The sequence below is a fragment of the Sphaerodactylus townsendi genome, linkage group LG02 (genome assembly GCF_021028975.2).
Source record: "Sphaerodactylus townsendi isolate TG3544 linkage group LG02, MPM_Stown_v2.3, whole genome shotgun sequence".
Classification (NCBI taxonomy): domain Eukaryota; kingdom Metazoa; phylum Chordata; class Lepidosauria; order Squamata; family Sphaerodactylidae; genus Sphaerodactylus; species Sphaerodactylus townsendi.
The window spans coordinates 85,510,720-85,523,604 of NC_059426.1; the positions used below are offsets into that span (position 1 = coordinate 85,510,720).

A 12,885-nucleotide genomic window follows, 5' to 3' on the forward strand; every position below is an offset into this window, starting at 1 on the left:
ATTTTAAGAATAATATGTGATTGTTTTCAAAGATTAATACTGTTAATACTGCTATGTAATTGCTGACATGGAAAAATCTATTGAAACAGATTGGCATATGTCTACTACTAATTAAATAAATAAACATTGATTCTTTTGAGTTATTTATATAAATAATTGCAAAATGCCAGACAAAGTTTTTAATGTATAAATTTATTATAAACAATGAGAAGCTGTTAAGCTGCTAAAATAATAATTTTAGACTTCCATTTATTATTATGCTTGAGGGTGCTGCACTTTTTATGATAGTGGGATGAGTGTGAGTGGAAGCTCATATGAATGAGAAATGGAAAGGGACCTCAGAAAACTCTAATATTGAACATACCTTTCAGTATTGTTGATTTTAGTAACACAATAAGTATAATGGCTCAGCTTCAATCATCTGGCTAAACACTACCTTTATGGCAAACTTGGATGTATTTTGTAGTTGATGTGTGGATTGCAATGTACTGAGAGACTAAAAACACAGCACTGAAAACAAACTTTTTTATATTGCGTAGGTTCATGTCAAGTACACTCCTAAGTACATTATCTCTAGTTTTGGTCCTTGCCACCCATTCTTTGATTTATTGAATTTCCAGTACTCTGTCCTGGAATTTTGTTGCTTTTATCTAAAGTTCTCTAACCACCCAATGGGCACCTACAAATTTTTGGTAACCTTTATTTAAGCTTGTATGCACAAATTGCCAGTAATGTTTGCATGATAAAAGTGGACTTTTTAAATTTCTAAGGCTGAAATGCAGCACTTGAAATGTAATATTTATTACAAATGCTTTAGAGTAGAGCATATTGATTAAAGCAAGCTCAAATCATATCTATATATACTAGTCCTTTTCCTTTAAAAATTATTTGTTGATGCACTTGTTCTTTATTTTGTACATCATAAGAAGAGTTCTGTTGGAGCAGACTAGTGGTCCGTCTGGTCCAGCATCCTGTTTCACATAGTGACCAATCTAAAGAGGGCCAAAGAAGGTGTTCTTTAGGTGCTTACAGAGGGTTAGTGAATGCCCTCACCCACTAAGGAAGACACATGCTAGGTAGAAGAAAACAGATAGCCAGAATGTGAGGAAGAACGTAAACAGAAATTTATAAATAGCTGGTGTACTGTTACAGAATATCCATCTGCAGTTTTGCCTTGGCTACATGTTCCATCATGGTGGCCATGTGTTCGCAATAGTTCCCAACTGCCCTCTCCTTTTCTTATTCCACTGCTTCTTTCTGAAAGTGGTGTGTGGTAAATAGTTTCAAAGAAAATTGTAGTGTTTCCATTTCATTTCATGTTAGAGCTGGTTCTCTTGTGTCAGGATGCCATTTTGACAATAATGCAATCTGATGTCATGGCAGCAGAAATGTGGTATTTTGTTTTGACTGCCAACTTCAGGGAATTTCTTAAACCTTTATCTTCCGTATATTTATGGCAAGTTTCTGTAACCAATGTTATTTTTAGGAGTTGATTGCAACCTAATATATTGGTATTCTGCTGTACTTTTATTTTCTTGCCTAGCTCATGTTGCAATGAACTATGGAGAGGGAAAAAAACCACTCATATATGATATTCCATAGTCAAAATGCATAGCATTTTCTTTATTAAAAAAACTTCAAGGACATGATTCACCATCCTGTCTTTATGGCAACAGAAAGTTGGCAGTAGAAATAACAAACTGTGGTAGTGTGTCACCTTTTGACAGCTTAATTAGTCTAATTTGAAGGTTTTCATAGTTTTTCAGGGTGATGTGCCTTAGACACCCAGACCTTCTAAGTTGGTTAGGAAAAACTGTAATTCACTGTAGCTTTAATAACCTTTTTTGACCCATGTTTATAAAATGAATTATTCTCAATATGCTCGATAAGTATATACATTACACACAGGATTTTGTAATAAGAGAAAACTTGTTGCAAATGCTGTGACCTTCAGTAAACTGCAGAAAGATGATTCTTCTAATCAAAGGCAAAAGCCATGATCTTCTGTGTTGTAACTGACTGTTGACACAAGAAAGGCCAGAGAGATTGACATCAATCTCTATAGAAACCATTAACTGAAGCTGAATAATTCTATCACATTGAATCCATATGCATGCTTGCTTTTATTATTCTTGACCTATTGGCACGCTTATGCATTTTGCGGGCTTTGTTTTAAAGGGCTGTTTAAAACACAAATGTCATGTGATTTCATTGGTGAAATAAATAGGTTTGGTTATCTAAATAAAGAAATGAGTAATTCTCTCTCTTTCTCTCTCTTTGAATTTACCAAGCATTATTTGCTTAGGACTGGCTTGGTTGGGTTCCAGATTAGTACACAATGAAGACTGTTACTTTAGCTGGGTGTAGCAAAACCAAGGAGTTTTGTTCATGTTTTCCAAATGATGTGCAAGTAATATGTCATTTGAGTCTAACAGGGTTTTTACTGGCTTGTGGTCCCTTTCTCCTATTTAAAGAATTAGCAATTACTGAGATAGCTGAGTTTCCCTTCTCTCTGTATGTCTTTTAGAGCCCCACTGATTCCTGAAACTTGCACCAACCATAACCACAAAACAATTGCCAGGCACACTGAAAGAATAGGCACTGTTAAGCCATAGTTACAGCATGTCAAATGCTATTTCCTTAATTTGCCCCTGCAGAAATCTTATTACTTGCTCTGTAGTGTAACGAAACAAAACTGCTTTTCATTTCATTTTGAGTGCTACATTTTCCAGTTTGGGTGACTAAAACTGGCGAGGATGCCTATTTTAGGAAAATGGAATAAAGATACTGTAGAGAAAGTAGTGCACTGTGTGCTGACATTCCAGATGTCCAAACTATAGTAGTACCAGACCAAATTCTTTTTTTTTCAACCCTTTCACGCCAATGATGATCTCATGAGGTCCAGCCTGGAGAAATAAAGACATTGTTGAAGAACTATATTCAAGAATGGTCTCCTTCCTTTCATATTTCTATTGAGTGATCCCCAGTGTCCTCCTCTTTTCCTGTCTCAGACAAAATTAGCTTCTTTATAATTAACAATTGTTTAGCTTTTTGGCTTGTCTTTTAGACTTTATTCTTAGAGCTTCTTTTCACCCCATCTCCTCATTGTATCCTCTCAAACAGAAAATCTTGTGATATTTTCTTGTTGGCATTCCTGTCCTTTCCTTGCTGGCTGTTTTAATGCAGACTGTGGGAGATTTTACACTTGATTTGTTGAATCTGAACTCTGCTGTAAACTCTCACCACACAGAAGAAACTATCTTTATAAATGACAGAATGGACCTGGCCTGAATGGTGCTTTGTTTACTGTTTTCCTAAAAGGGGCCCCTCTATATTTCATCTGTCAAAGTTGCTTTTCTTTCTTTCAACAATGCTTGATTGTTTTCACAAAAATTCAGGTTCCATAGACAGGAGAATTCTGTATTATATTTTCCTGCCAAATTCCGATCTCTGTTTTCCTTCCCCTGTGCTCACAAAGGACTCATAACTTACTGTCAACTGTGAAGCAAACCACAAAGCTCCACTGTTGCTCAGCAAATAGGCTCTATTGGATGATGGCTTGACTGGCTGTAAAGTTTGCTTAACTGTAGCAGCGGTGGCAGAAGGCATGTGGGGTACTCTCTGTCTCCCAACAGACCCCCAGTTCCTTTACGTCTTCCAGTGGCTTTTATGTTTTTATTAACTTTTATCACTGGAGAGTGTTGTCAGTGCTTTGTGGCACTAGCTGGATTCTGCTTCTGTGTTCCTTATGGATAGCTCTGGTACTCTGAGAGTTGGAAGAAGTTAATTCAGAGAGATTTCCTGACACTTGACAGTGGTTCTTTGTGATTTGGCAAGGTGTCAAAGGTGTCATGCTATCTAGTTCTTAAGTGCTGGCTGAGGTGGTAGGAGAAAGCAAGACAGAGAAGTGGAAGAACAACCATACTGTGTGAGTGTTAACGTGTGTCTGTTTCAGTGACTATAATTTCTCCATCACTTTCTGACTGCTACTGAACTGACTTATAGCTGCCAACTCAATTTACACATTTCAAAACTGACAATGTTTTTTCTGCAAAAGACAATACAGAAATCATATGTAGAGTTCTGGCTTTAATTTTGGAATATTTGAGATATGGCAGGTTTTCAGAGTGTGCAGTTTAACTCTTGCAGTGTACTTTGGATATTGAATAGATGACATGAAAACAATTGTGTTTATTGATCGATAAAATAATTGTTTTTGAAGACAATCTCAGTGTTAAAAAGTATGATTTAGTGACTACATTTCCATAACAGATACAAAATATATTATGTCTTTTAATGTAAGTATGCTGACAGGAATGATCACATCTAGGTATCTGGGGAGATTTAGTGGTATACTTTCTATGTTTTTTATAGAAAGAACTATAGAAGTAAGTTGTGACAATTATACAGTTTTGTACTTTATTTTGAAATTATGAAATTAAATGAAATTAAGGTATATTTTTGGCTAAAACCAAGGGATACTTTTTGTTAAAGGAATTAAAACAGCTATTTAAAAATTGAAATTGATATTCTGCATTTAATTTATAAACTATTTGCAGCACATTATCATCCTGATTGCTTTTTGTCATCACTTTAAAATCTTTCAATTGTCACCAAAAATATATATATTATCTTTGTTGACAAGTATCTAGTCACCACAGTTATAGTCTAAAAGTAGTCTCACATCCATAGCATTTAGCTTATGACTGTATTTTTAGATTGCTTGTAAGCTAACAGTAGCCACTATCTTTTTGTTGTTGTTGTTCATCTGCATGTACAGCTACATTTTACAGGAATACATTGTTTTTTTGGTAACATTCTTCAATCTTGTTTTTGATCTTTGGTAGTTTGAATTTCTTATAGAGAGAAATGATTTGGTAATCACTTAAGATATGGAAATTTATAGTACTGCTCAAATTTTTTTCCTGAAAAAGAAAATCCTTTCACTGCAAAGGTATTTACTCAGTTACACTGTAACACATTTCAGTTGGCAGATTGCATGGTGAGTTGTTCTGCAAAAGCTCTAGTTAGGGCAGGGGATGGAGCCAAGCATATATCAAAAACACCTGGAGTACCATTTGATAGGTGGAAAACTTGCCATTGTTTATTTGTATGTGCTCATGAATTTAAAGAAATGTTTTATTGGAAAGTTGTCCGTTCAGTTCTTTTGATGGTAGAAACACACATACTACAACAAAACAAAAACCTGAAAATCTCAAAGTCTAATTTAGTCCAAAGCCTAATTTAGTCCTATTGGCTGTCCTCTGTTGTGATTTTTACTGCAGATCTCTTCTATAGAACAGCAAAAAAGGCTATCCTTTTGAAATGTTGAAAATGTTTATTCTCCAGTGGTTGTTAAGTACTTTCACATTATTATAAATCATATATGAAACAATGTTAGTCCAAACCAACACACAGCTGAAATATAGGCAAAAATCTGTGTATAGCATTCTGTTCCAACGTATGTCCTTTTTAAAGGGAGAAATGCCTGATGATACTTACACTGGATGTCCAAGTTGGGTACATTAGGTCTCTACTGGCACTTACTGGCACTGCTCTTTCTGGAAATAATTTCTGTACAAGAACAAAGTTACATTCAAACCACATTTAATCATCATTAAGCTGGGCTCACATGTAAGCCTTGTTCCTCCCTCCTCATACAAAATTGTATTAAAAAAACCATGCTTGCTGCCCGAGGAGGGGAGGAAGCAGCCCGAGGGTGCATAAAAAGATACAGAAAACCCCATTGTGTGAGTAAAATTTGGCCACAGCTGTTTTATTGGTGTGCTGGCAAAAGGAAGCAGAGGCACAGCATAGGGGATGGATCCAGCACTGGACAACACGTATGTTGTCCCCCAGTGACCACTGGGCAGCATGTCTGCTGTTCCCCAGCAATAACTTTCCCCCAGCCCGATGCATGGGGGAAACACCAATACCCGGAGCAGCAAGATAGTGGGAGCCACCTGGGCACTCACTTCTGGATGAACTTCCCTTGCTGCCAGGAGGTACAAGCCTGCCTGGGCATGTGGTCCAGGTTCTGGTTGCTGCTAGATGTGCATATGGTTCACAGGCTCACTACCACCATCCAGGCCTCTTAAGGTGGCCCCCACCAAATGGGGAGGTCCAGCACACATGCTCCTCCTCCCCTGAATGGATCAGTTTCCATGTGCAACCCGCCAAACAGCGAGGCCACCTCGCTCCTGCTAAACCTTGTAAGCCAACAACCAATCACATAAAGCAGATCTGATGCTGTGCAGCCAAAGGTCCATACCCCATTCCAACAGATGGATGCCATCATTCTGATACAGTGCCAGAAGGTGAAACAAAATGTCTGGGTGGGCGACGTACCTGCCCCCAGAGATTACATAAGGCATGCCACTGTCTTATTGGTCTTTCATCTGGCCAGGTCCACTTTCTCCAAGGCCAATGCCCCACACCATATTTGATGCTCCAATAGGTCTGACCAGAAAATAGTAGTCCTTGGCAACCAACACATAATGAATTCCAAGACTGACACCACGAGGCAAGCCAGCAACATGCTCTTTTCTGCGGGCAGATAATTCTCTCCCAGCTGAATGATCAAGGCGTCAGGTGGTCCATCCCTTGCAACTGCTCCATTCAGTACTGGCAGCAAGGCCTCCCAATGCATTCCTCTCTGTCCCATCCAAAACAAGGTCACATGGCCTTCTTTCTGGGTGCCTTGGCAGAAGATTTTCCTGTAGCCCCGTGGAACCCATCAGGCTTCAGGAGGGAAAAGATTTCCACATAATAGTAGTCTAAAGCCCACTCTCTAAGTTTGTGAGGTAGATGAGATCCAGGAGGGTCTGTGGCCTTATTTTCCCCAGAGTTGTGTGCAGGGCCTTGGGCCCGCTGTCAGAGTTGGACCTTCTTCACCTAGCAAACAATGAGGCAACCCCAGGAACATTCTCCCCCCTCTTCAATAAGCTGGCATGGACAGTGTTGTCATATGAGGAAGACGCTCCAGACGACAAGCTGCTGAGGGATCGACAGCAAGAGCAGCAGCCTCTTGTGCTTCCAGTGATGATTGTGAGCTCTGGTGGGAGCCTCAAATCCAGTGCCTGCTGATGGGCTGGGGATCTCATCGCTGTCTGAAGGACCCTCCCCCATGCCCAGGCTGGCATCCTACCCCCTTGCTGTGAAGTCCCTTCTTGATTTTCGCTGGGGGGTGGGGCTCTTAAAGTTCTGGGTTCTGCCTGCCACCTGGAGGGGCACTCATCTGGATTGCCCCTATCGCCCGTGGTGTTCCTTCCTGTCATTGGTTCTCCTTCTCCCCACTGGGCTTCTTTGCTCTTTTTTTATTTATTTATTTATTTATTTATTTATTTATTTATTTATTTATTTATTATTAGATTTTTATATCACCCTCCCCCGAAAGGGCATCTCCTGCCTGAGGTCCAAAAAGGAAAAAAAGGGGGATCTCTGTTGCCGCTGGGCCTACTGCAGCAGGCTCCTTGTTGTCTTCCCTTGTGTGCGCTGCTGTCTGCCAGGCACAATCCACCAATTCCCAATCACTCACTGCTGCAAGTCTGCTGCTGCTATTTTGCTCAATTCAGGCCTCCTTTCATTGCCTTGAGGCACTAAGCTAAAAAGCTGTTTTCCCGCTGTTCCACAAGGCCTGATAAACTGCTGCCAGGTGACATGAGAGAGAGAGAATATAAACTGTCAGCACTCGGGCGAGAAGAGGTGTGGGATGGCCCAGCCTGCTCATATTAGGTGATGGTCCTACATCCTCCAGGCATGTCACTCACTTGCGCTGGCAGCTGGGCAGCCCAGCCCTACACTGGGCTGGATGCCGATGCTAAGCCTGCCCCTATCCCTGACCCACCCCCAGGAAGCAACAGCGGCCAAGGTTAATCTCAGCTGCTCTTTACGGATGAATCAAAGCTATATTCATGAATGCAGATAGCATTAATGAGTGTTAGTTTTCTTCCTGCTAGATTTCCAGGTTTTTGAGGGGAAGGGGCTAACTGTAGTCAGTCTGCATGCCTTCATTCACACAGCTAATTGGAATAAGTTTCTGATCAGGATTCCTTCAGAATATTCTGCAACAGAAGTGAGGAAGATGAAAGGAGGTGTGTATGTCAGCCTGGGAACAAGCTGAGATTGTCACGTGTTTAATGTTGGTTAAATGTGATATCAGAATGCAGTCTATAGATCTGCAATTAATTAGAGGGCTGATATGAAAGTAAAATATATGATCAATTGTAATTTAACATCAGATTTGAGGAAATTCTGCCAGTTTCTTCAGTGTGTTTCTTTATGCTGATTTCTAATATGTCGGATAATATATAAATCAGTTAATTACACTCATCCATAGTTTCTAAATATGTTTCATACAAGGTGGAGAGCAGCTACAGAAATTGCTTGTTATTTCCCTGTTCATCTTTGGCATCAGTATCATCAACAGAACGAATACACTTTTGAGGTAAAATGTTTATATTAATGTCTTTGCATATGATAACAGGTTGTATCCTTTTCTCTCTACATTCTTCTTCATTGAGACATTTATTGGCATTTTCAGAAAACTAAATAGGTGCTTAGTTGTACATTAAACCAAGAATGATATGATAACTACCCAGCCATGTTTTGATTCTAAATACAATCTCATCTGACCATTTCAAGCTTAGCTCTTGATTAGATTTGTCCTGCAGAGGAAAAAGTACATTTTTGGCATGTGGATATTCCAAATGAGAACTTTCTCATTGCTCTGTTTCTTTTTGTTAACTATGTATTGCTGCCTGAGGACAGGACCACCCCTTCTCAGAGCCCCTTGACCCAATAACCACACCACACTACTGGCTGGGATAAATTACTTGGCAATAGCCAACAGTTTATTGCGCAGTAAGAAGCGTGAGGCACAGCATGGGATTTTGATCTGATTTGTAACACTGGGCAGCCCCTCCTCAGGGGCACCTGCCGGACAAGATGCTATTTCCACTGCCCTGGTGGCTGAATGGGTGCCCTTGCTGCTGTTGTGGAGTTCCAGCGGGCGGTCGGCCTCTTACTGGAGCTTCGCTGTGATGCTCAGCTGGGCAGTCGGCCTCTTGCTATAGCATTCCATACCAAAATGGGGGGGGGGAGTAGTTCCCTAGCTTCCCTCCCCTGAACCTTCAGATCAGTTCCCATGCACCAAACTGCTGAATGGCTACAACAAAGAAGCATGCATTAACACATCACCAAAGCATCAAGGGGAGAGGTGGGAAGGCAAGTTGCTGGCCAGCCAGAGCTCATGGCCCAAAGGCCAGCCTGGCCTTTTGTAGGCTCTGGCCGGCCTCCCCTAGGTGACATTGCAGCTGCCCTCAAGAGGCATAGCTGGGAGGCCCCCCATCCGCCCTAGTAAGGGCTTCTTCCTGCCCTTCCCGTGCAGCAACTGTGGCTGTGGTGATTCACGGCCGCTCTTTTGTTTTGATTTCCAAGTCCATGTACCTTTGTGCTTAATAGTGGGCACAAAACATAGAATTGTATCCCATCTAGTTCTGCAAATAGCAGACTTTCAGGCAGCCCCTTCCAGTCACACTAGTCAACTGCCCCCCAGGAGGCTTCCCAGTGGCACGAGGCGGCTTAAATTGCAAAAAAAAGCTTCCCCGCCACTGGCAAGCTCCCTTTTGGCTTAATGGACTTATGCTGCCATTTTATTGGCGTAAGTCCGAAGCCCCAGCTGCCAGTGTGATGAGGACAAAGGTCATGAGGAAGCCAACATTGGCTCCTCCCCCTGGCCACACCCTGCCCCACCCTACTACAGCGCAGGGATACTGGTGCCACTTCTGGCGCTGAGTCCCACAACTGGGGAGGGCCACTGCTGTTGTCCACGAGGGCAAGTGACCCAGGGAGGGCAAATCAGCTGGTGCAACTGCATGCCGCTCCCTCCAGCAGATTCGCCCCGTTCCTGTGGAAAGGGCTGTGTCTTTTTATGTTGGTGTATTGGCACACTCTCTTACATTAGTTAAACCAGTGGTGTGTAAACTTTGTTCAGAGAAATTCCTATACATCTTCCCCGGAATCTCAGTAAATGGCAAGATGCTGACAACTGACAGGAGATTGACTCATCATGGCAGGGGAGGAAGCCTCACTGGTCACACAATGATGGCAGTTGGTGATGTGATGACATCATTTCTGTTCATGACATTGTTGCATCAGGGTGCTTTCAGTCATTCTCCCCATCTCCATTTTTTCCCTCACTGGCCAACTGATCAGCAGCAGGAAGGGCCAACTAGGAGGGGTAGCTAGGAGGGGTTGATCTCCCGCACAAAACATGAACCCTACTTGCTGACCATTATTAACTATCTCAATGGGAAGTACTGTAAAATAGACTTGAATTAAGGTACAGTAACTCTGATGATTTGGGCATCAGACTTTCAACAGAAGACATTAAAGTACTATGTTTTCACTAAAAATATTTGAGAATGCTGATGGATCATGAGAACGAGCTGGTCTGCGCAATCAACAATTAACATTATAATAAATTATTTGCAATATATACAAATAAAAAAATGTTATCACAGATAGCCCAGAGAAAATCTTTTCTTTAAACATATCCTTTAAAATATAGATCATATATCTTAAAGATATACAAAAAAATCAAGCCAGCCATGAAAACCACAATAGAAAACAATTTTAATTTGTTTATGTATGTACTTACATAAGCTTATATAAGTTTTTTAAAAATTATGCTCTGTTGCATAAGGAAGAACCATAACATGATCAGTTGGCTATGAAGTTACAAAATTAATTTGAATGAATGGTTCATGTTGCTGAATGCTGTGAAGTGTCATTAGTGAAAACTGTTTAAAAATTATACCTTCTATATTCTTGTAAAGTTCTTCCTTTTTTGTCTCTTGAAGATAATTTGTTAAATATGGAAGCTAAAAGATTGTCTGGAGCTTTGAAATTGTCTGTCACCAATATGTAGATGACACTGAGCTCTATAATTCATTTTCCCAGTTTCCAGAGGTGTCCAGCTTAGTTTTAAACCAGTGCTTTGAGGCTGTGGTCCTGTGGCTAAGGCAGAACAAACTAAAGCTGTATTCAGACAAGACAAAGGTTGGGAAGGCTGATATTCCAGAAAGGCAAATTCTACTGGTCTCAAATGGAGTAATGTTGGTTTTTTTCAGAGCTGGTTAAGAGCTCATGGACACTGCCTTGTTGTTTGAAAGCAGATTGGCATGGTGTCCAAGAGTGCCTTCTATCAGCTGCATCTGATTTTCCAAACTTTCTGAATACCTAGACTCAGCTGATCTGACCACTCTGATTCATGCTTCTGTAACCACATGGCTGTATTACAGCAACACTCCCTGTTTGGGGCTTTCATTGAAAGCAACCTAGAAACTATAACTAGTCCAGACTGTGGAAGCCCAATGGCTGTCAGGGCTAGCCACTAGGATACATGTTGTCCATTTTGAAAAAAAGCATGACTGCCAGTCTGTTTCTGAGTTTAATTCAAGGTTCCAGTTATGACTTTTAAAGACCTTTTAAAGACCTTTTAAAGACCTTCGTAACTTTGGACCCACATATTTGAAGATCCTTCCATTATGTTCCTGTGAACCAACTGTGGTCCTCAGGTAGTTGTGTTAACTCTCACACCACTTAGGGTGGCCTATCTAGCATCAACCAGAACCTGGATCTTTTCCATTGTGGCTCTAGCTCTGTGGAATTGTGAGCGGTTAGTAGAGGCCCCTCCTTGGAGATCTTCAGGAAGTGTTGCAAGGCATGCCCGTTTGCCAGAGTTTTTGATTAGTAGGCATCTGTTAATGGGAGGATTTGAGTTTTTTTAAAAAAATCTATGGTTTTAGCAGAAGATGTTTAGCTATTATTATCAGTTGCCTTGAACCAACCTTGAATAAAATAATTAAAAAAGAATATCTGATCACTGTGAAGCTCAAATTGGTTTTTGCTTTTATTAAATTGGCAGTTGAATAATTTGAGTGAAGCAATGTTAACAGTTTATCTTGAGCTTTTTGTTAAAAAGTAGCAGGCATATCTCTACAACAAAAGGGCCTAGAAATTTACTTAAAAAAGAAAAAAAAGATGGCTGATAGTTGAAATAACCTGTTGCATGTATTGTTATAACATTATATTGATAAAACAATGTTATGTTGTTGTTTAAAAAAAAACGGAAAAAGCCCCAGTGCCCCATGGAAGTGGGATTGGCTGCTGCTAAGACATACCAGACAAAGGCAATATAAGTATCTATGAGACAAGGAAAACCTAAAAAGTCCAATAAGACTGCTAGTATAATCATATGCAGTATTATTGATTTTAAGTGGATAGCACACAATTAATGATATGGTATGTTTTCATATGCCTTGATCAAAGCTTTTTGTACATAAATCCTTGTTTTTTCCCTGAGTATGCAGAAATATCTCTCCTAGCCCTGGGAGGCCCATTGTGTGGATTATTTTGATTGTCTGGAGCTTTGAAATTGTCTGTCACCAATATGTAGATGACACTGAGCTCTATAATTCATTTTCCCAGTTTCCATAGCTATTAGATATATGAATTGATAGGGATAAGTCTACAGCCATCTATGGTTTCTAAGAAAAAACTCAGTAATCTAAGTGACATTCCTAGGTTAAGTCTAATTTTGGCTTGTATGAATGGCACTATCACATTGCACATTTATTAGTTTACCTACAGGCATCAAGTAGTTGAATTAATGTCTCTGGACTGCTGCACTGCAGAACAGTCATGACTGTTAAGTAGCTTTACATATGTATTCATCTGTAATTAATTTTGTTCAAAAAAGATGAAGCAGGAGAAGGCAGAGGAACTGCCCAGATGGGAACCAAAAAAAATCACTGTAGAACATGGCTTAAAATCACTGAATAAATTAAATAGATTTTGATGTCTGATGGTAAAGAACATGTT

The 12,885-nt window shown here is 40.2% G+C and overlaps 1 protein-coding gene across 13 annotated transcripts in view; it reads left to right on the forward strand.

The window, feature by feature from the left end:
* Window positions 1-12,885, forward strand: part of SOX6 (SRY-box transcription factor 6) — a 583,835-nt gene that overhangs the window by 213,344 nt on the left and 357,606 nt on the right. Inside the window, exon 2 of one of the 13 annotated variants that reach the window (XM_048485159.1) lies at window positions 8,362-8,446. The exons of 11 other annotated variants lie outside the window; for them this stretch is intronic. The gene's annotated coding sequence lies outside the window, so the exon portion shown is untranslated. Of the gene's footprint in view, window positions 1-3,825; window positions 3,929-8,361; window positions 8,447-12,885 lie in introns of those variants that run through there. One more of the 13 variants, XM_048485162.1, reaches the window with a different exon arrangement.